Genomic DNA, 23,795 nt, shown 5'->3' with positions numbered 1-23,795 from the left:
CAAAATTTTCCTCTTTTGCTCAGTTGGGGCTTTCTTAAATGCATGCATTTGCAAGAAGGATTTCAATGCAATTTCCAAATGTTAGTGTGATAGGATTCTAAATGCTGTATTTTGAGGGAGGAGTCTTTGCTGAATGTGACCTTGGGCAAAGTTTTAAACCAAAAAAACAAACAAACAAAAGTGAAATGGGAGGTGATAAAGTGTTGGCAGCCATACAGCTATAGATTTGTGTGGGAAGGCCAAAAATGTGCTCTCTCTCTTACCGTAAAGAGCAAAATAACAAGGCCTGGCCCCTGCCCTTGCCTACACAGGCAGAAGGGTACCCCTGCTAGCTCTGGTCCTCTTGCAGCCTCTACTGCTGATCCTCAGACCTTTCTGTGAAGCTCAGGTGAGGAGGGAGGCTGAGATAGCAGAGCACCCTGTGCATTGACAGGCTGGAGTGTGGATTTGAATTCAGGGCCTCTCTGTTTTGTGGGCTTTCAGCCTTGGCCATCCCTGTGGGCAGAGCTGCCCCAGCCCTCCTGTTCTCTTTCTGTGCTGGGTGCAGGCATCAGGTCATCAGTTATGCCACCTCTCAGCTGGTACCGTGATGGAGCGCTCTACTCTGCTCCTGAAAGGGCAGTAGAAGTCCAAAACCAGTCTAAAAACTGCAAACGGTTGTTATAAGGATGACAGAATGGCAGCCAGGAAAGGTCAGTGCAGCTCCCTTGCATCACAGTGTGAGTTAAAACACAGCAACATTTCTCATCTGGAATTGCCTTGATTCGGAGTTGTCATCAAGATGAAGTGTATTGCATATACCTACATTTCTGCAAGAATTGCTCTGAATGCAGTGGACACCTTTCATAATGTCTCAGTATCTACCTCATTGTGTGCGATCTTAATTTAAGTAGACGCCAAGGGCATAGATGAAATTTTAAGCCAAACCACTTTGACTCTACCATTAAAGCTAATACTTGCAGTTAAGATGTATTATTTTAACCTCTGTATTACCACCATTCTGCGTGAGCAGCTTGGAGATGCAGCTCTGAGCTGGATGGCAAAAGAGGCAAGCAGCTGCATGAGGAGAGCCTTGACTGAATCTGGTATATGCGGCTGAGTGGAGAGAGCAGTTTGAGCTCCCTGCAGAGGGTCGGAGAAGGGGTAACTGAATGCAGCAGCAAACATATGCTGGCTGTATCCCACATTTTTCTGATGTCTCCTGGCTGTGCCACATTGCAACAGCACATGTAATACTGGAATTGCAAAACCAGCTACCTGGTTCCCTGGCTACGTGTCAGGTATTCCTGGGTCATTGGAACTGCCTCTGTCTTGGATTAGGAAAGAGAAGATGGTGGCCACCTGTGTGGGGCAGTGACAAAGCTGACTTTCCAGTGGTGACCCTAGTATGCTGTGGTGTATAATAGCCTGGTTTTGCAAGCCATACCTTGCAGCTCCACAGAAAGCTGCTGTGACTGTGCAGGCTCCCAAGAAAGCCAGTTGAGGCACTAGATTAGCCTATGGAAAGCTATCAGTCTACTGTGTTTGGTCTGAATGCTGCTTGCAGCTCTGGACAGTCTCCTGACTTGCTGAGCACAGTGATCAGATGGTGGTGAAACCTGTGCTGTACCCTGTGGGGCATGGTATTACACTATAATCATAAACTGAATATAAATTCTACATATAAAAAAAACATAGTTACACCATGTTTGTGTAACTAGTGTCTGCTGTTGGTTGTCTGAGCTCTCCAGGGGACAGCATTTCTGGTGGCTGGCAATATCTGGCTAAGATGACTACATGAGGAGGTGGGTTTTTAAACCCGACTGTTTTAACTCCATACACTCACTGCATGCAAAACTGGTAGACCTACAGTTACTGCTGAACTGGCATGTCCAAGGGACATGGAGGCATCTGACTTTGCTGTCACAGTGAGGGGCCTTGTATTTGTCCAGCTTCAGGGCAGTAGACATCACTCAGCACCTCATGGAGGCTGTTGTCGCTTCCCATTCCCGTGTCTGCAGAAAAACTCCTTATGTGTTCAGCAGTGTAAGGCAGAAGGGGTCTTTGCTGAAAAGAAATTAGAATAAGATTAAGGTTTTAAACTGCATATTTTATACTGTTATGTTCCTATTCAACCTTCTTCTAGGCTATACCTATGTTGGGGTGGATGAAAACTAGTGGATTTAATGCCTTTTAGGGACTTAAGTCTTTGAACATGCTCCTTATTCTTAGGTTTCCTTTCCAACTGCATCATTAAATGTATTTCAAACTGCAATACTTACTCATCTGCCTCAGAGTTTCTAACAGGAAAGAGCTTCAAATACGCTTATTTTTATATTAAGATCACAAGCGTTGGCCACCACTGTGTATTTTGTCTTTTTAGTTCATGTGTGTTTATGCATATTCTTCCTGTCCCTGCAGATATTCTCAGATACTCTTTGTACTTCCCACAAACTGACCCATCTCCTTTTAAATATAAATTTTTCTGTGTCAATTTAGCAAATAATTGATTGGGGGTTATTTTGAGGATGTTCTTTTTTATAGAAGACAGCAGCAGGACTGCTGCCCTGCCAGTGTAGATGTCTTAAATACTTTATGCCGCTTTACAAAAAAAAAAAAAAGGCAAAATAATCCACTGCTCCTTTCTATCTCGATTAGTTCTCTCCGCTTTAACTCAGTGAATTAGCTTAAATTTATAGAATCATAGGATCACAAAATGGTTTGGGTTGGAAGGAACCGTAAAGCTCATCCAGTTCCAATCCCCTGCCACAGGCAGGGACACCTTCCACTAGACCAGGTTGCTCCAAGCCCCATTCAACCTGGCCTTGAGCACTGCCAGGGATGGGGCAGCCACAGCTTCTCCAGGCAACCTGTGCCAGGGCCTCACCACCCTCACAGGGAAGAACTTCTGCCTAAGAGCTCATCTAAATCTCCCTTCTGTCAGGTTAAAGCCATTTCCCCTTGTCCTGTCCCTACAGGCCCTTGTCCAAAGCCCCTCTCCAGTTTCTTGTCAGCCCCTTTAGGCACTGGAAGCTTCTCTAAGGTCTCCTCAGAGCCTTCTCTTCTCCGGGTTGAACACGCCCAGCTCTCTCAGCCTGTCTCCATAGAAAAGGTGATCCAGCTCTCGCAGCATCTTTGTGGCTTCCTCTGGACTTGCTCCAACAGTCTGTCCCCTTACACTTGAACCACCAGAGCTGGACTCAACATTTTCATGTTGGAGAGTACTGTATGTATATCAATGTATGGAATATAAAACTTGTTTGGAACAGTATCAGTGGCTGTTTATGGTAAGGTATAAAGTTACTTTGAAATACTTATGTACTGATATAAAGTCTAATTAGAGAGAAGATGGATGAAACCTGATTGTTATTGCATTCACAGGCGGTTGCCTTTGGCTCAGCAAGGAGAAACTCAGCCAAAGCTGAGGACTCAAGTCCCTGTTGGAACATCATGTGAGGGAGATGCTCCAGGTGTTTCTCCTCTTGTGCAGGAGAGCTGGTGTTACAGCATGCAGATTGCTGAGGGTGAGGTGGGCACGCTCTTCCCTGCCTGTGGTGGGGCTCTTGAACCCACCGCAATGTGTGGTCTGAATGTAGTAGGGAAGTGGCTCAAGAGCCTGAGAGATTTCCTTGGATAGTGGCTTTGTGAAGGTGGGTGGCTGTAAAGCAGAAGTCCTGTAGGGAACGGCTCTCAAACTGGGAGAGAGATTTCCCAGCATGAGGCTCAGTCAGTACGGAAATGCTGAGCCACCTTTGAAGAGAAAACCAAAGGAGGAGCTGCTGAAGGGTTTTTTTACAACTTGTAAAGGGATGGTATTTCTTTAAAGCTTGTTTGTGGTGCTCATACTCACCTCTGTTCACCTGCATGACCAGAGCTTGCTTGATCTGCAGAATCAGGATTTCTATTGGGGCAGTACTCGGAGGAAAGTAAGAGTTATCAGCTCTATCCTGGGGAAGGCTGCAGGACTAGAAAGGTTAATTTGTGTTTTTAATGGTGTATATATCTCTATGGGGCACTTCCTAACTTAAAAAGAGTAGATACCTCATGTTAAAAGTGTCTGAGATACTCATTCCTCTCTCTGCAAAATAAAGATAAATACTCCTTGATCTGCCAAAAGGGGCTGTGTGGGTTTAATTAACGTTTGCAAAGTGCTCGTGGATAGCATCTTTCATCTGAGAGTCTAAAGGCAAAATATATTCTGGGCATTCTTGCTCAGCTTTGCAATTATTTCTCCAGCTGTCGTGAGCTGTGCCAACAAAAACTACTCTCCTGTCATCAAGGGACTGTTGATGCCTTGTGACTTGTTTTGATTCTGATACTCTCTTCCCCCAACTCCTTCTCCCCTCATGCTTGCTACACAAAATATAGCATGCTCTCCAAACCTGGGGGAAAGTATAAAACCTGTTATTTTCCACTACATATTCTTTGTGTCTCAGATTGTGTTGTCTTTCCCCCTCTGTCTGTGCCCTTGGTGGAGGGCAACACTGTCTTCTTTGGGTTTATCCTTTTTTTTTTAATATTGCCATAATTGATTAAATCCCAGTCACACCAGAGAGGCATCCTGGCCCGTGAGCTGTCATCTTTTATTTTAAGGTGATGTGAACTACTAGATGAATTCCTCCATTCCCTGGGCTCAGGTTCCCCATGGTTCGTACTTGAAGCATTTGGGGAGTTAAGACCTAGAGCTTTGGTCTCCCAAATGTTAATTTTATTGCAAACAGTACTTTATGAAGCCTCTTTGTAAAAATTTGTATTACTAATATCTAATTTTAAAGGAGAGCTTGTATGTACATAGCCTTCAACAGAATAATATTAAGCTTAACAATTTTTAGATTAAATAGTTATGGGTTCAACCCAAGTTGAGGTACAGCCTTACTACAAGACTGTAGGCATATCTGTGTAAAAAGGAAAAAGTACCTCTGTTTTCCAAATACGTCTGCTGTTGTTAATACTTGTTGTGGGACCAGGTCCTTGCACTCTGTCATGCTGTCTCCATCTATCCCAACACATACTTGTAGCACCATCATGAGGCTGGTGCTTTGCAGCAGTGGTTGCCCACTGCAGATTTGGGTGGGTTTTTAGGTTGGCTGAGCCTAGACTGCCTACAAGGGAAGTACAGACATGGGGAACTGGGGCTTGGGAAAAGTGGGTACCCTGACCACTCCCCCAAGTCTATTGCTGAAATAACTGCAGCTATTACTGTTATACTTCTGAGCAATAGTACGCATATGATGTAGTGACATAGGGGAAGGGGGAATGACTTTAAACTGACAGGGGAGATTTAGGTGAGCTCTTAGGCAGAACTTCTTCCCTGTGAGGGTGGTGAGGCCTGGTACAGGTTGCCCTGAGCAACTGTGGCTGCCCCATCCCCGGCAGTGTTCAAGGCCAGGTTGGACAGGGCTTGGAGCAACCTACTCTAGTGGAAGGTGTCCCTGCCTGTGTCGGGGTTGGAACTGGATGAGTTTTAGAGTCCCTTCCAACCCAACTATTCTGTGATTCATTAATCCTTACTTAAAAAGCATACAAGATAAAAAGTTTGTCCTTTTTTTTTCCTAACTTGAAGGTGCAAATTATCATTTGAAGTCCTGGAATGTTTAAGCTCATCATTATCTGTGGAAATTAAGGCTACAAAGAAATGACACTAGGAGTAGCTATGTACAGTAACTGTCATCATCCATGTGTGTTAAAGCTACATCTGTTTGCTTTAGCACTTAAACCCTTGCTCCTGTTTGCCCTTTAGATGAAATAGTGCTGTGGGAGAATGAGCTGGAGTCTGTCCCACCACGTGCACCTCTATCAGAAAGTGAGCTACTTCATAGTGACAAATTCTTTTTTTTATTGGCAAGGGTTTGAGAGCCAGAAAAATAAAATGCAGTGCTATAACTTGTTTTTCCTTCTTTAAATTCCAAGTCATACATCACAGAGTACAAGATGTGGTTATTTTCTGCCTGGGGCTTCTGGCTTAAAGGATTCGATGCTCCAAATTGAAATGAATATCCCTGGTTCCCACTAAGGGTGGGAGGAGTTGTGTGACTTCATGAAGATTTGTGTCTGTTTGTTGGTGTGAACTTCACTGTGGAGACGTCTGACTCCCACATAAAGCACAGCAAGCTGCTTCTCCCCAGAAGAGAATTCTGAATTCTGCCACGTGTGTTGTTGATGTTGTTTTTAAATAATAAATCTTAGACCAGTGCACACACTTTACCCCTTCCAGGAGTCTGTGTTTTTTGTTGGGTGAAGATGCTGGTAGCTGAGATGCAATCCAGCACTGCCTCCCTGCACTTTGGTCCCTTAAAGGGGATGGAAAATCTTTAAGTGAATGATGACTTAACCAACAAGTTTGGTTAAAACAAGAAATGAACCCATGTGAGCATACTAATAATCATTTGCTCTTTTAGCGAACTGCTGAGATTTGGGCTTATGACAGCACCTTCCTTGCTGCCCTGGTTTGTGTGTCTGTCATGGAGGTGGTGCACCGAGAGGGGTATTCCTGGTGCTGGTCTCAGCCAGGAGAGGCTTTCTAGTTACCTGGTATTTGGAAATGGTTTTGCTTGGCTGTCTGTTTTGTAAGGGTTGGCTTTTCCCTCCTCCAGACTCCTTTTCCCATTGTGATGACTTCATGTCCTGTTCTTGGCAATGCATGTGTTGGTTGGTTGTGACCAGCAAACCTGAGTGGGGGAATAAAGGACGCTTGGCTTTGAGGAAAGACGTGGAAGAGGAAATGAAGCCAAATACAGAAACTGCACATGCAAAGTTTGTTTCTGCAACCCTGAGCTCTTATTGCATGCAGTTCTTTGGCATAAAGGTCTTCACAGCTGTGGACAAGTTGAGTGAGATGAGCAGCCGGGGAAGCTGTCAAGCCATACCCCTGGACCAGGAACCAAACTGCCTCTCCACTGTGCATCATCTTGTGGTTTTATTGCTGAAAAATGGAGCTCCTACTCTGCTGTTAAGGGACTTTTTGATGTTCCAGTAGAGCTTCATCATCTGAAGAAAGCACAGAATTACATCTCTGGAACGGTAATTCTGTCATTTCAAGCACAGCCTTGTGTATCATTGACAGATAATTCCCCTTTCTTAAAATATGGGGAGCCATCATCACATGTTCCTCTCATCTGCTTTTTAGTTGCTCTTAGCTCTGGGGCTTTTCTGTTCCCGGAGCAGAAGAGATTAACAGGCAAGTTTAGTATCATTTGTTTCCTTACATATGCCTTAATTACAGCACTTCAGAGGAGAGATTTTTCCCGTCTCTCTATCTTGTTTCATTCATTTCATTGTAGGCCTTTCCCCATTTGGGCTGGATTTAATTGGTGAGCTGTGTCTCGGGAACCTCAGCTGGTGTTTTAGTCAGCCTTCACTTCAAAAGTTGAGCGGAAATCCATTCCTCCTGTTTGACCTTTCTGCTGTCTGCCTGCCCCGGTGACCTTTTTCCTAGCAGACTTGCATTTCCAAAGCTTAGTGAGTTATTCCCCCCCACTGCTGTGTCTTGTTTTCCCTAAAGTGGAGTGACTGACTCAGTTCATCCCCTCTAAGCAGTCTCTGTCACTTAAGAGTTGACATAGTAAAGTGAACTTGGAAAACAAATTTATTATTCCTTAATATTTTCAAACTTCTTAGTCTCCTGTTTTTGGGTACTTATTTTTTTTTTTTTAACATAAACCTCCTTATTGAGCTGTTTTGTAAGAGTTTTGTGTCTCGACTTTTAATGGCTGGCTTTTGGGCTTGCAGCACTCAAAACTCACGTATAATAGCCTTAAGCATCATATAATGCTTTCCATTTACAGGTTCTGTAAGCCCTAGACAGCTAGACATTCGCAGCTCCGTGGAAACAGAGCCATCTGGGAGGTGGAAAGACGATTATCGACTAGAATAATAGTATTGCACCTCAGTCTGGGGGTTGGGTTGGGACTGCAATGGGCTGTTTGGAAGAATTGCAGGGAGGTTCATCTGCATATGGATATGCAGGCAGACTAATCTGAATTCAACTTCTTGGGTTCAATTGTTTTAAGTTACGAAATTTAGTTCTTGCTTGGAATGAAATTTGCCTGAAGGTTTGTCTTAATTTACTTCCAGAGTAAATTGAAAGAAGGTCACCTCTGCAAATAGAGGTTTTGTGTGCTTGAACTAATTGGCTTGGTTTAATACCCTTTTAGTTAAAATAGAGTAATTTTCCCTGAACGGCCCTGTAGTGAAGTCAGAGCTGGGTTGGGACCTGGGAATTGTTGCTGTTGTCAAAGGGTTTTTGGTTTGTTTTTATTCATGCACCATTTCTATCCCTTTGATGTGGGCGCACAGGCTGGGTACCACGTGTCTGTATTGCTTACCATGTGTTTGCATGTGGTGAGCTTTCCCTCTGCACAGCAAGTCCACCATATCAGAAAGCTTCCTCGATACTTTTAGGACATTACAATTTTAGTTTATACTTTTCTTGAAATCTACAATGATAACATTGATGTTGCTGTGAAATCCAAAGGTTTTGAAGATGCTTCACAAATTGAAAATGATCTAAACTGAAAGCTTGGGCAGCTCATGGCTCTCTTTTCCCATGGAAAATGCTTTTCCCTTGTGGACATAGTAAAGACTGAATAATCTTGCTTAGAACTTGGTTCTCAGATTTGAGGGTAAGTCTACTTTAAACCTCTTGAATCTACACACATAATTCATCCTTCCTGGCAAATGCTCTGCTGTTGGTTTTCCTTGTAAAATCAATAAATGGAGATAAAGAACAAAAACAAGTGCTAAGATCATTGAGTGAACGGGAGAGATGGTGCGTTTGCAGGTACTTGGAAGAAATGAAATTTAAGCCATTTTTCTCGTCTCAAGCTGCTGTTCTTTTTGTACGTATTGACTTTTAAAATCTTGTTCATTCTCAAGTTCCTGCTAAGAGGGTAACACTTGCACACAGCTGAACTCTAGTGGATGGCCAGTAGGTAAGTATTTGAGCAGTAGAGACCTACAATTTCTCTCAAGCACCACAGATCAAATAAAATTTCTCACTATAAAAGCACCTATACATGCTCTTAATGTTAGACCTCATGTATTTTTATCTTGAGTAGTCATCCTTACTACCTGAATTATGTTACTGAATTTTAATTGTAACCAGCCTAGTTTGATTGTGATGACTCTTTCATAAAATGGGATCTTACATACCTAATATTTGTATGGACAGCTTTGATTGACATCAAGAGTTAGTGTCTCAGCATGGAGACACTAATTCAGCCTATGAGTAAATACATGAAGCTTTGTAGGAGTTGCATGGCCGTTGTATGCAGCTATCAGTTGTCACTGGCACTGTGATAATGCTCTTTTGTCATGAGGATTAAAATTATTAATTTGGGAAGGGAGCCGTATGAAATAATTATTTTGCTATCAGATAAAGAATAAATGGGCTTAGTAGACAAGGTTTAATTAGCCTGATAATTTAGTCTGGTGCTGACCTGCTTTTAAATTGTAAATGTTTATATTCTTTCAGTTATTTTTGTTTAGTTAATAAACTAAATATAGCTGGAAACTTCTGTACCGGTTTCCTTTTTGCTGGGAACAGACATAAAGCAAGAGCCACCCCAGCTTACATCCAAGCAAGTCCTGTGATGAGCCTCTGGAGGAAGCACCTCACTTCTCTGTCCAGGTGCCAGTTGGTCTGTGCAACCCAGGCTGCAGGAGCTGCAGAAATACGTGGTTCTTTTCTCCTCTCCTCTCATCTCATGCTCATCTGTAAGCACTTAAAAATGCATGCAAGGATTTGATCGTGGGTCTGCTGTTTTTCAGTGCTTACAAAAGCTGCTCCAGGGCAGGACAGTGTGGTGTTGGCAGAACTTCCTGAAGGGCATTCTCCTGTGTCGGTGGCTTAAAGAAGACCCAGTGCTGCAGCACAAACATTTTGGAAGATGAAGGCTGAGCGCTGCAGACAAGGGGATGGACAATGTGGCAGTTCTTAGCACTCCTTCAGTGTTGTGTGCTGGTTTCAGAGCAGTTTGGATATACAGTTTCCCTTTTAGAACAAAATTTAACCTCCTTAGGAATTCACATCTGTAAGACCCGCTGGGTTCAGCCTTCAAGTTCACCTTACTTGAATGGAATTTCTCCTTTAAAGAATACGGGGCTCTCTAGACTAATACAGTGAAAGCAAGTTACTTTGTTTTTTATTCCTCTTTACTGCTACTTCACAGTTTCTGCAGTCTGGAACCCCCTCCTTCTAGAGGATAAATAAAATCAAAAAGAGATCGGAGACCTTCAGTCTTGTGGTGGTTCTTTGCAACATCAGGTGCTTATCAGAGATGTGCAGAGTGGAACAGATATCTCTGATGTTAAAGTTAAGGCCACCAGTTTTTATCTGTGTGGCCAGTGTGTGTTGATTGCTTGAAGTGTTGCAAATTCCAAAGTTAAGTGAAATTACTAGGAAATAACCATTAGTTAGGTCAGCTAAATGTCTGAGTTACACCCCTGCTTCAGAAAGAGCAGACTGCTGTGTGTGTGATGTGGGCAGCACTTCTTGTACATAAATACCTTTGGAATTGACATATAAATGTGTGGGAAGGAACTGTTGTGAATAGCTTCGTATGGGGTAAAGTACCTGTGCATAATTTTCATGGAGTGTTATATGCAGGTGTTCAGCCTTTTCTGTTTAGTTGACCCTGGTGATCTCCTGTGGAGACATTAAGATTTCATAGAATCACAGAATGGTTTGGGTTGGAAGGGACCTTAAAGCTCATCCAGTTCCAGCCCCCTGCCATGGGCAGGGACACCTTCCACTAGACCAGGTCCCACAAAGCCCCATCCAACCTGGCCTTCAACTGCCCGGGATGGGGCAGCCACAGCTTTTCTGAGCAACCTGTACCAGGGCCTCACCACTCTCACAAGGAACAACTTCTGCCTAAGATCTCATCTCAATCTCCCCTCTGTCAGTTTAAAGCCATTCCCCTTTGTCCTGTCCCTACAGGCCCTTGTCAGCCACTGGAAGCTGCTCTAAGCTCTCTCTCCCTGGAGCCTTCTCTTCTCCAGGCTGAACAAGCCCAGCTCTCTCAGCCTGTCTCCATAGCAGGGGTGCTTCAGCCCTTGGAGCATCTTCATGGCCTCCTCTGGACTCCTTCCAACAGCTCCACATCCTTTGTATGCTGGGGGCCCCAGAGCTGGACACCAGATTGCAGGGGGGTCTCGCCAGAGAGGGAGCATCCCCTCCCTTGACCTGCTGTTCACACTGCTGGTGATGCAGCCCAGGACACGGTTGGTTTCTGGGCTCAAGTGCACACTGCTGGGTCATGTTGAGCTTCTCATTTGCCGACAGCCCCAAGTCCTTCTCCTCAGGGGTGCTCTCAATCCATTCTCCACCCAGCCTGTGTTTGTGCTTGTTGTGTTTTTAGCAAAAGATGTGGTTGTGTGGAAGTCAAAGCACAAGGGTTAAACTTACTTATTGGGAATTGCAGTTACTTTGCATGGAAAAATTTTGGATCAAGGTTTGTCGTCCTCAGTTTGAGCAAAGGTGAAGCTGGCATTTCAGTCCATGCTAGTTCCTGCCTTACTTAACCCAATTGCTTCTGCTGAAATGTTTCCATCATGTCACATTTCCCAAGTTGTGGTTCCCTTCCATGCAAGGGAAATTTCTTTGGAAAAGTCTCTGTTGTACAAAGTGTGTGGTGCAAATTGAGAGAAGACACAGAGCTCCCTGTGTTGTATGAAACGGAGGCACTTTAATTGAAGACAGCAACACTTTGCGTTAATGGCATACAGCTGCTTGTCATTGCACATCTTTGTGGCACATTGAAGCAGTTGGATGGCAAACATCAAAAAAGACGCAGGTCTTCAAGAGAATGGGGGGAATGGAGGCTGTCAACTCTTGAGTGTTTATTCAGATGTGCACACTGTCTGTAGTGCTCTTGTTCCCTAATGATGGCTCTGCCTGTGATTCTGGGATGAATCAGAACACGATTTAAAAGAACTCAGGTCTGAGTGACTGAAACTCTCAGGGGCTCCAGTTATGCCTATCTGCCTTGGAGTGATCCCCACGAGCCACGTAGGCCACATCTCACTGCCGCTCTGAACAGCAGATCTGCCGAGGAATGGGCTACTGTGCATGAAGCCTGAACAAATGGTTCATTTGCATGGTTAGTTCATGTGTTTGCAAAGCCTGTTTCATGCTATAAAGTGCTAAGCTTCATCTCTGATGAGCAGGTGTTTGGCAAGGAAAGAGACATCACACCATCAGCTGGGATGAGGAGGAATCTGCTACCGGAGTGTTGATTCAGAAGTTGTGGCTGGTGTTCAGGAAACTTACTTGAATACTTTCCTGAAGTTCTTTGCTTGCAAATGAAACAAGAGAACCTGCTGAACTCAGAGTCTTGCGCTTATAAATGGTGCTGGGCAGCAGGATCTGTTTCTAGGAAGAGGCTGGTGATAGGATTAACTGGGCAAGTCTGAGGAAGGGTTGAGTCCTGGGTCCTCTCAGCTTTGTGGCATTGCTGCCCTGCAAATTAACCAGTGTTTCCTTGGCTCCTCATTATTACAGAGTTATCGTTTAGCCTTTTGTTCTTCGCAAAGTCTACGTTAGTACTGAGCTCTTGAGCATGACTCAGAATAAAGCCACAAGTAAAAATTTGCCTCAAAGTAAAGCCATAACTTCAGACCTCATAAGCTGGTATGAATGGGCTGTTGGGCTTTGCAGTGATTTAGGGTTATCCTGGAAAACCTGCTTGTGTACCGCATGCTTCTGAGTTAGCAAACGGCCGAGGCTCTTTTCCTCTCAATCAACGCTGTCCTGTTTTCCCCAACTTTATTCTGCCTCCACATCTGTATTGCTTGAGTGGTGGCTCTGGCTCAAGGTCTGCTGGGGCTGTAGGTCCATGTAATGCCTCTTGCTGTGCTTGCTGTTTCTCTTTAGCATTCCCATGTACTTGCGTGTGGGTTTTTGTTTGGATTGGCGAGCGTGAATGGTCATTTTCTAAAGCTTCCTGCAGATTTGAAAGCTTTCATCTTGAAAAAAATGAAATCTTTCTGCCTTTTCATCCTGGCAAGAACACAGGGAGGTTTTAACATTACGGAGATACTGGACAAAAGATACTATTGGAAGGCGAAGGGGCAAAGTGAGATTTCCTGAACGCAGCCTTGCTCTCACTCTGCCTTCACAGAACACAGTGGCAAAACCAGCAATTATTTATGTGGAAGTTGGAATGGTCTCAGAAGGTCCCACTCATACTCTATAGTGCATTTTCCAGCAAGATTCTGGAGCTGTGGGAGGTGTGTACAGCAGCAGCCCAGGAGATGGGGTTGCTGGCAGGTTGTGCGTCCCTTTTGTAGGGATAAGTAGGTCAGTGTTACCAAGTGGTACTCATGACACTTCACCCTGAAAGCAAAGCAGAGCTGCTGGACTGTTTTCTGGCCACTTGCTTCATTCAGTGTTAGGTGTTTTGCCTTCAAACTGGCACATGATGATTTAAATCTGTACAGCACATTGCTGTGGCCCTGCCTTTCTTCCAGGGGTCTGAGCTGTTAATCCTGTACATGACAATTAACTAATTGGATCATGGTGCTGTTGGTGAGTGTGGATATGCAGAAAGTGGTGGGAGAAGATGCAAAAGAGGGGTTCCCGTTTCTGCTGCAACCTTTCTTTGTGGATTGTATCCCTATCCATGGCCAGGGGGTTGGAACTAGATGATATTTAAATTCTTTCCAACTCAAACCATCGTGTGATTCTGTTATTACCTCACAATGCTTTTCTGGTGTTGGAGCTATTCTGAGCAGTTAAAATATCTTCTCTCAACAAATTGCAGTTGATGTAGTGCAAGAATTTTGACCTGGAGAGTATACCATTAGTAAGTGTTAGCCCTCTTTTTGAGGACCTCAGAGCATTTTATAAAGAACCTCCCCTGCTCTGCCCCCTGCAAAGGGGCAAAAGATCCTGGGTACTAGAATACATTTACTTCCAAACCAACCTCAAACTTCAGAGCTACATGAATGAAGTGTCAGAAATAAGCACCTTTTTCCTCCTTCCTTTTATTGTGTTTAAGCGTAGGGGTTCTGCCCCCATATTTATTTACTTCTTTATTTTTAAAAAGCTTCATGTTTGACTCAAATTGAAGTGATGGAGCCAGAAGGGCTTCACTAAGAGTTCTTGCATATTCCTGCCATGGCTCGCTCCCACACTTAGGTTTTATTTCAGACCCAGAGCTATGAAATAATTTAAGCCAGACCAGCAAAAGGTGCTGAATTTTTCCTGTCTCCCAAGATCATTTTCTGAGACTATCAAGATGCATGTCCTCAAAGAAGCTCCCTGGTACTGTGGGTCTAAAGGCATGGCTCGGCATGGTTTCCTCTTTCATCTCCATGAAAGTGGGGTGGTTGGAGGGTGCAGATCAATCAATTTTATGTAGTTAAATCTTTTGGTCATGTCACAGACAAATTTGTAAGATGCTTTGCATCCTGCTGAACAGGAAGTTGCTCTTGATTATATTTCTAGTCTCAGTTGCTATTTGTAACCTATGTGATCCCTTGGGAATTGCTGAGGAATGCTGCAAGCGAGGGAACCAGAGCAGATGAAGAATTAATTCCCTGAGGTTGTGTGGAAGGTCTGAAACACAGCTGGGGAATAAAACCCCAGTCACCCGACACCCCATCCCTTGCTTTAACTACTGTACAAGAATTTCCTCCTACTGTGCCTCTAATAGAAACTGCAGGGCCAAATTAAGTGGGCAGATTGTAATCACTGCTGCCAAGCTATCCCAGCTGTAGAGTTACTGCAGCCCTCTGCTCTTTGCTACTAATTTGGAAAGTTTGCTGCCTCTTCCCCTCCAGTGCTCCACCTTGCCACATTCCAGGTTCCGCAGTGTGGGAAAAGAGCTTGAATGACCATAAAGAGCCCAGATGTGTCCAGGGGCAGGAAGCGCGAGTCAGCTAACCCTGATTTGCGAAGCTAAAAATAGTGAGAGCATTAATATGGATCTCTCCCTTCAGCTCAGTGGGCAGACTGGCTGCTCTAGATGCATCTTTGTCATAGGGGACATACAGCACAGGGTGCAGGCAGCTTGTTAGCTTCATTTCTTGACAGTTTGATTTAATTTTTTATTTGTCTTACAGGAGCGCCTCCAGGCTTGAGTGGAGCTTAGACCCCTGCTAAGACATCAGCTAGGCATGACATGAGTGCATTGCAAGAGACTATCTGAGCCTAAACATCTTCTAGATGAATTTAAGATTGATCAGATAGGAAGGAAACAGAAGGCTGAAGCCATGTGACATAAACCAGCGATAAACCTAGAGTGAATTGTTTTATTTGTTAGTGGCACAGTTAGTGCCCTTGGTTCATCCTCAGCCAAGTGATCACCTCACTGGGAGCACTATGGAATTGCCAGTGCTTGGTAGGCAGTTGGAAAGCCAGGCATCACCCCTTCCTGAACCACATAGTAGCGTGGGTCTATCAAGAGTGGTTGCTTTGGGGGGGTCTGTCCGGATGGCAGATGCACTGGATAACCTTCCAGAAAGTCCCTTTGAGTCCCCTTTTCAGTGATTTCATCTCAGGGTAATGAGTGGGAGAGCACATTTTGGCATTTGGGGGACTGGAGAGTGTCTGGACACTGTCGTCTAGCATCGTGGGTAGGGTGGAGAGGGTAGGGAATGACATGATCAAAATAGCTTTGTTCCCTGCAGCATACATTACAGTAATGTTGCTATGGCCACAGATCTCTCCCAAATTGCTGCAGCCGATTCATGAATTTCCGATTTTTATTACATCCTAACATTGAAAATCAGCTAGGCTGCCCGAAGTCCCTCCCAAGGAAATCTCTACTGCTGGAGACATCAAGAGCTGCAGCAGAAATTGGAGTACAGGTAGTAAATATTGCTGTACTGGAGAGATGCTGTAAAGAGAAATCTGTGTGGCTGTAATTTTGGGATGCTTTTAAGGCTGAAGTAATTAAATTAATCCTAAATATCTAGCTGCTCACTTATATCCTGTGACTCTCTATTAATTAGTTACTCCTGTCTCCAGGGAAATTGAAGTATGGGGATACCTGAGTTGTAGGCAGTCTAGTCCTGAAAGCTTTATCCCACTCTGCTCTGCTCCCTGCAGTGCTATCTCAAGCGAGCTTCAACGTCCCCTGCACAGCAGTGGGCTTCCCGAAGCTGGGCTGCGAGATCCCTGGCAATGCTTCCTGCTGCTGCAACGCATGAGAAGCTTTTATTTTTCCCTTCTGTTGGTAGCTTTGCTTGCTTACAAAGGGGCATGTACTGTACTGTACAGCGTGTCTTGGACAGCCCAACGAAGCAGGCGTCCCTCCAGCAGCCTTCGGCTCTTTGTGCCCCAAACACTGATGGGTGAGGGACTTTTGTTTGTTTTTCTTTCTGTCTTCAGTTGAGTTCTGCATCTTGCCTGATCACTCAGCCAGCAAAACTCTTGTCTTTGTGGGCGGAGAGGAAGGGAGCAGGGAGAAAGTTGTGTTTGGCTGCAGTGCTTCTTTCTCACCCTGTGGCAGGTTTCGAGATGCCAGAGCTTTGTCCCAGCAGCTCCCATATGGATTGGTCTTGTGGGGGTTCTGTCAGGGCCTTGGGAATAGGGCTGTAAACAGGACTTGTAAATGCCACCCTTTTCTCCACCACTGACTGCCTTCCCTGGCCCTAGGCAAATGGTTAACTCTTCCTGGCCTCAATTTGCCCAATTACTGCCTTCCAATATCTCAAAATCTTGGTAATTGGTACTGCTGGTTATACATTGAGGCAATGTACAACCTTGTTTTGCAGAGGGGACAGTTTCAGTGTGATTCCTGTTAGTCTGTAGCAAAACAAACACGAAAACTCCTGTTCACTGTGTTTAATATGACAACTTGGAGTGACAACTGAGTTTCTAACACAAGGCTTAGCTGTCGGTGCAGGGTTGCTTGCCCATTCCAGCATGGATGCTAACAGGTGGTACTGGTGTGACCTTGTCTTGAAACTAAACTGTTATTTTGATCAATTTGTTAGTAGAGACTGTAGTGATAGGACAAGGGGTAACGGGTTAAAACTTAAACAGGGGAAGTTTAGATTGGATATAAGGAGGAAATTCTTTCCTGTTAGGGTGGTGAGGCACTGGAATGGGTTGCCCAGGGAAGTTGTGAATGCTCCATCCCTGGCAGTGTACAAGACCAGGTTGGACGAAGCCTTGGCTGATATGGTTTAGTGTGAGGTGTCCGGGGCCATGGCAGAGGGGTTGGAACTAGATGATCTTAAGGTCCTTTCCAACCCTAACTATTCTATGATTCTATGAAATACATCCTTGCTACTTGTCCTCTGCTGAATCATGGGGTGGATTTTGCCATGCCTCGAAGTGGTGGAGTGAAAGTTGTAGTGCATGAACCAACTTTGTTCTTTTCATAAGCTCAGACTAGAAATATTTTGCATGTCCACAGTGCATTTTCCTTGAGGAACTGTAAGACTTACGGTTATTGAACGTGATCAAGCCCTCCTGCCAGGGAGGAGAAAGGGTTGTGCTCTCCAAGTGTCTGGGTTAAGCGCAGTTAGAACAGCTTGCATCTTTTATATCCATTTGCTTGTTCTTCTTTGGCTGCCTCGTTGTTGTGGGCATTGTCTCCTGTATAGTACCTTGAGTTTCCATGCACACATCAAAGGCTTAGTGTCAGTGCCAGCATTGGGAACAGCAAGCTTGCAGCACAGTGGTTGACTTCAGGTGCTGGATTAATTTCTAAGAAAAGAAAAAAAACACTATTACACTGTCTCTGTAGTTTTAAAAGCAGGAAATCCTCATTAGCTGTGGTGCAGCATTATCAGCCCATTCCCACACTGGTACCAGCCTCAAGTCCCCTTCCCATGGCACAGTAGGCTTGGACAGGGCCATTGTGGCTCTTGTGAGCTGTGTATCTGGCTGGAAAAATCAAGGCTGTGCTGAACAGACTTGGGCTGCCAAGGCAGCCACTGACCTGGTCAGTGCAATGGTCTTTGATCCCACATCCATGATGAGTTTTCATGTTCATCCCCAAAGCATTAATGTTCTTGTAACTGATTTGGCTGAGAAATTTATGCCTGGGGGAAGTCATAAATAACCTCTTTCCCCACCACTTAATGTCCTAAACATTAGTGTGACTTCTGTCTCCCAGAACATCAATTTCAAGTGTCACAAATGTGGATTTAAGTGTGGATCCTTCATAGCCTCTTTGGCTACACCTTTTGCAGAGGGCAAACAGGACACGTGCCTGAGACAGATCTGTGCCTCTAGTGCAGATGATTATCATGCAACTGAAAACAGAAGGAATGTGTTTCTTCTCATCAGGGACTGGCTGCTTCTTTCTTTCCTCATTTGCTGCAAGACCACCTTACTACACTTCTGCCTCCAAATCTTCTGCTGCAGGGCTTGGTTTGGTTCAATATCTTTTTCATTAAAAGCTTCCAACACTATTCCCTATCAACATATAGATAATAAATACTGTGGATCCTTGTCTTGTGTGAGTGTGGAGGCAGAGGGTGGCTGGGGGATGTTGTTTTGAGGAAGGACCATGTAAAAATCTTGCCCAGCTCCATTCATGTAATCAGTGTTTAGCATTTTTATTATGTGCTTCAGCCTGATCGCCTTTAACTCGATTGTGCTGAGATGACTTATCTGAAAGAGAAGGAGGTTTGTTAAGTTAATTGGCTTTGGAATTACTGCATTTAATATCTGTAATTGGTATTATTATTCTGGTCTGGTTGTGTCCTCAGGTTTTCAGCAAGCAGAAATTAATATGGAAACCTGTACTTTCTGTTGTGGTTGCTGGCAGAGCCTCGTGTGGGGTTGCTCTTTAATGAGCCTGCTCAGTGCTGCTTTTAGCAAAGAGTGGGGTTGGTGACATGGAGTGGTGTGAGAACCCTGCTTGAAGATGTCTGTTTAATCCTAGCTCCAGAGAGAGCTCCCTGCTCCAACTGAGGGGGTCTTCTCCAGCAGGACTGCTCTGGCTTAGGTCCCGAAGTGCTTTCTGGAGGAAGGAAAGTACTGTTTGCCCCCTGAACCAGGGCATGAGTGACTTGAATGCAGTGCAGGGAGGGAAGCACTTGCAGGGGTCTGCCACAACGCTTGTGGCCATTGAGAGCTTTCTGGCTGCCCACTTGGACTGATAGCCCTGGGATTAGTACTGCACACTTCGTCTGCTTGAAAGAAGCTTTTAACAGTCCTTTTAAGAACCGTAAATATAGTGAAGATGCAGCCACTTGGAAAATAAACTGTAGATGTGCAGCTGGAAAATTAATTTTAGGAGGGAACAAGCATGGAATAAACTGATGTTTCCACTCCAGACTGCGCTGCCTCAAATTGTTTGGAGGAGGGATAACTTCTGCCAGTGTGGTGTGCTTTGCTCCTGTTGACAGCACGATTTTTGACCAGTTATCAGATCTTCGTACAGCCAAAGCTGTTTTCTTCCCTCTCAGCTCTCCAGTTTGGCCAAAACTGTTTATTCCTTCATCAGGCAGAGTGAAAGCTTTCGTAATGCTTACTGTCAACATCGTGAACTTGGATGAACTTGATCCTCTAAACTGCGAAGCACAAGCGACATTTCAGTGGCTGTAATGGGATCTTTGTGCCCAGCAGAAAGCGTAACATAGGTTACAGCTTGGTGTTGATGGGAGGATGCTGAAAAGGAAGGGGGGGCTGCTGGATCGTATGCGAAGAAAGTAAAGGGGTTGGGGTAGGAGCTAGAAGTTGGAGGAAGGACAGCACTAACAGGTAGCAGATCAGGTGCATGGGGAGAAAATGAGGAGAGGTGTCTGTGTAAAATGGGGAAGAAATGAGGATCTACTTTCAGTTCCTCCTAAGCATTTCTTTTGAAGCACATGTATTTGTTTCTGCTCCGTTCCCTGGTGATCCCTAGGGAGCTTGCTCTGGCAAAGGACTGGAAGGTAACAACCTGCAGAGTGCTGGGCTGTTGTTGAGTTTGATGTGTGGATGTGGCTTCTTGTCCAGGAGTCAGGCAAGACACCCAGGGGGTGTTCGAAAGAGGCGTGCTGCCACCCTCACTGGCCTGGAGTAAGAGCAAACCCTGCCTTGTATGTAGAGCATGAGAGTTGTTCCCTCCACTGTACTTACCGTGGTAATGAGTTTGCTTCTCGAAGCCTTATTTATTTGGAGAGTAGGTGCACAGCTGCCTGATGAGAGCCTCATTTCAAAGAAAAGACAGTACTGCTCGTCTGGGCCATGTGTCTGTTCAGAGCAGTGTCCTGTGTGGAGGCACTAGTGAATGCTTAGTGAAGACCAGGTGTTTATAGTGATTACCCTGTAACAGGCAGGAACCTTCAGAGCTGGAAGTTGCCAAGTTTGCATTCCTGTGGCCCTGTAGATCAAACTGCTCCTCCTTTTGTCCATACCAAATTATGTGTGGTCTTTGCAGTACCTGCAAGATGTGAGTAAAGCCAGGTGCTGGTTGTGCATCTACCCTCACATGCTAGCAGGACAACTTCAAGGATCCTGCTTTCATTTCCTAGTTCTCTTGTTCTCTGCTTTAGTTTCTTTGGCAAAAATACACAGTTCTGAATTGCCTCTCCAGCACCAGAATAAGAGATGAGCTGGACGGTCATCTGCATTTGCAATCCTGATGCAAATTAAAAGCTAAATTCAAGTTTTAGAGGTTGCTTCCTGTTGAGGTGCTGTGAGTTGGAAAGAGTATTAGAACCATGTTACAGCTATATGAGACACTTAAAAAGAAACAGGTAATATTGATTTGCAGAAGGAAAGCGCCTTAGAGGCAGTGGGTAAACACGCTGTGGGTAAAGGAATCCATTTCCCACTCCAGCTGCCTGTGTGGATGCCTGGAGCTTTTGTAAAGAAATTTTCCACAGTCTGATGCACACATTGTAGAATTAAGGACAAACTTTGCTGGCACCGTTCTGAAACTATTTCCTTATTTGAATCTTTGCTAGGAAAGATCTCAAGGCTTTTTTTCACCATGTCTCTCAGTCCTCACTGAGCATCAAAAAACGCTGTCAGCCTTTTGGAGGAGTCAAATTTTCTGAGGTTTTGCCTGATTTGTGTTGGGTTTGTTTGATTGGTTTTTTTCTAAAGTCTTCTTAGTTTGAAATTGGGGAGGTACAATGGTGCAGCTCCCATCTGGGAACTATTTTAGTTTTAATTTGAAAAAACAGACTATAAAGCACACTCATAAAAACAGTTTGTCCTTTCCAATGTACTAGAAAATGGTTCTCATCAGCCTCTTAGGGCACTCTACTGTCCTGTATTTAAGCTCCATGACATGTTCAGAGAGATTGTTACTGTGGGTTTTAATACAGGGTCATGCATAAATTTCCAGTATGGATCATTTGGGGAAGATTAATATTGAGAATGTGTTAATAATAAAGAATTTGAAGTTGCTGCAGATTTTGCAGCACTTCTTATGCACAAGTAGCTTAGTGACTGTAAAGCTGCTGTCTGGTTTTGCTTGAAAATGAGATAGTCTCAAAGGATGTACTTAAAATCAAGTGTGCCTGTATGTGTGCATGCATACTCCAGCCTTGCTGTGAATGAGTAGTTGACATGTTCTCCAATGGAGACAGCTTGAGAGAGCTGGGCTTGTTCAGCCTGGAGAAGAAAAGGCCCCGGGATGCCTTAGAGCAGCTTCCAGTGCCTAAAGGGGCCAACAAGAACTCTGGTGAGGGACTTTTGACACGGGATTGTAAGACAAGGGGGAATGGCTTTAACCTGACAGAAGGGAGATATAGATGAGATTTAGGCAGAAGCTCTTCCCTGTGAGGGTGGTGAGGCCCTGGCACAGGTTGCCCAGAGAAGCTGTGGCTGCCCCATCCCTGGCAGTGTTCAAGGCCAGGTTGGACAGGGCTTGGAGCAACCTGGTCTAGTGGAAGGTGTCCCTGCCCATGGCAGGGGGTTGGAAGTAGGTGGAACTTCAGGGTCCCTTTCAACACAAGTGATTCTGAGATTTTATGATACAAGCAAGCCAAGGTTTATTCCTCCCACAGGCAGCAGAAGCACTGATGTGGAAGTCATGGACATGTCACTGTGAGTATGATGCTTAAAATTTTAGAAGAGGCGATCTTGTGAAAAGCAAGGAGCAGGGCTTACCTCGCTGGGAAGATTCCTGGGCAGGTTTCACGTCTGCCTCTGAACAGGCTTCAGGATCTGCATTATATAGAACTGCAGAAAAAGTTACCTGGTTCGTAATCTGTAACAAGTGAGATGATTGTTTTGTGTAGTAGTATTTACACTGTTGAAAAGAGGGGGAAGATATTGCAAGCTGGTGTGAAGGCAGCCTGGATCTGGAATGAGTTTAGAGGCATTGCAGTGCCTCAACCCTCTGCGCAAGTATCCACAAGTGTGGGCATTCTGTTGTTTTATGTATTGGGTGTTGCCTGTAGGCTAGCAGTGCTTCAATTTCATCATCTACTCCCTTCTGTCTGCATCCTGTCTACTCTGTGTACTCCTGCCACTTTGTTGTCATTTCATTGGGAGCTGCAAGGTTCAACAGCAGGGAACAGAGGGAGTTCACCTGTCATGGCAGTAACCTGGCACTGTCCAGATGTGCTCAGCAGTTTTCCACAGGCTTCTGAAAACCAGCTCTGCTCCCTGATTTTGGCTTTTTGGCACCCCTTGTGTCTCCAGCTCTGCTCAAAGCAATTGAGTTTGTGGTACAAGGTTGGGAGTAAGGCACAACTTAATAGCGTAAATTTACCAGCTGATACTATTAATTTCCCATAGGGTGACACAGATTTCCCAGCTTTGATTTGGTGCTCTTATTCATGAGTTTGACAGAGCCTGTGCATCTCCCTCACCCCCAGGGAGGTCCTTTGATTAAGTCATTTGTGCTTTATGGGACCTCATGGGGAGCCTGTGCTGCCAAAAGTAATGAGCTGAAAAGACCAGCAGTGTCAGATTATACTGGCATCCTGCAAAGATCTCATTCACTTCTGATTCCTTGTTGTTGTTCTTGGTGGGCTTGGTTATGATGCCATCTGATCCTTGTGCTGCAGAATTTTTTGCAGCTTGGCTATGGAGAAGCAGAGTTGGGCAAGGGGTCCTGCATAGCAGCAAGGTGTCTGGCAGTGTTTAATCTGCAAGGGTTCTAACTGCCCAGCTTCTCCTTCGTCCCAAGCAGTACTTGCTTCAGGGCTCGTTGGAGACTTTAAAAAAATAAAAAGCAAAGCAGCCAGCAAAGTGCTTTTGAGTAACGTGAAATCCTGATTATGGAAATGTTAATCGTGTATCACAACACGCATTCATCTTCTGCCTGCTCAGAAGTCCTGGTGGGGCCTGTGCATGAACAGAAGGATGTTTAAAGAGCATTTTGCTTAAAATGCATTTGTTAGGGTGCCTATGTAGAACTGGTACCTTCGCAGCTAAAATCCATGTTTCTGTTTGTGAAGCAGTGTTGGTGTGCTGAGTAACTTTTATGGTGAATAAAATGTCCAGGCCTTTTTCCAAAGGAACATGCAGCCTAAATTGGATAATGCAGTATAACCAAACAGTGGAGAAAGGTTGGAGTACATGTAACTTAAGGTGTGATTATTTTATTTTGAACAGAGGTAAGTTATGGTGATCAAGGGGTTGTGATTTTATTATACCTTCTTTTCCCACAAGTGATGTTTGAAGCTGGAGGATGATTTTTAAGGCTCTGAAGGGAAGTGAGGGCTTCTGGCTTGCAGACCCTACACATGTTCCCGATCCAGATGAGCGGGCAAGAAAGGGGAAGAATTCCTGAGTGAGCATCTGGCAAAAAGGTATCCTGAACTGCCCTTGGGAGGAATGTACCTGCTTCTCTCTTTTCCTTCCACTTCAGACAGATCCTAGACCCACCACCTAGTGCTTAATGTTTGGTGGTATAAAAGCTTTATCTGCAGTTCAACCAGATTTTCTCTTCTTAGTGTATCTG

At 44.7% G+C, this 23,795-nt stretch overlaps 1 protein-coding gene across 10 annotated transcripts in view; it reads left to right on the top strand.

Annotated features, from left to right (window-relative positions):
* The window catches only part of EXTL3 (exostosin like glycosyltransferase 3), a 154,487-nt gene that overhangs the window by 56,187 nt on the left and 74,505 nt on the right, over positions 1-23,795 (top strand). The window contains exon 1 of one of the 10 annotated variants that reach the window (XM_061461109.1): positions 8,952-9,693. The exons of the other annotated variants lie outside the window; for them this stretch is intronic. The gene's annotated coding sequence lies outside the window, so the exon portion shown is untranslated. Of the gene's footprint in view, positions 1-8,951; positions 9,694-23,795 lie in introns of those variants that run through there. 10 annotated transcript variants of the gene reach the window in all.

The sequence above is a fragment of the Pezoporus flaviventris genome, unplaced genomic scaffold, assembly GCF_033815535.1.
Source record: "Pezoporus flaviventris isolate CSIRO_AGI_PZ_B2104156 unplaced genomic scaffold, CSIRO_AGI_Pfla_v1 ptg000031l, whole genome shotgun sequence".
Classification (NCBI taxonomy): Eukaryota; Metazoa; Chordata; class Aves; order Psittaciformes; family Psittacidae; genus Pezoporus; species Pezoporus flaviventris.
The sequence above is the reverse complement of the archived record's forward strand: the minus strand, read 5'-3'. Positions and strand labels throughout refer to the sequence as shown.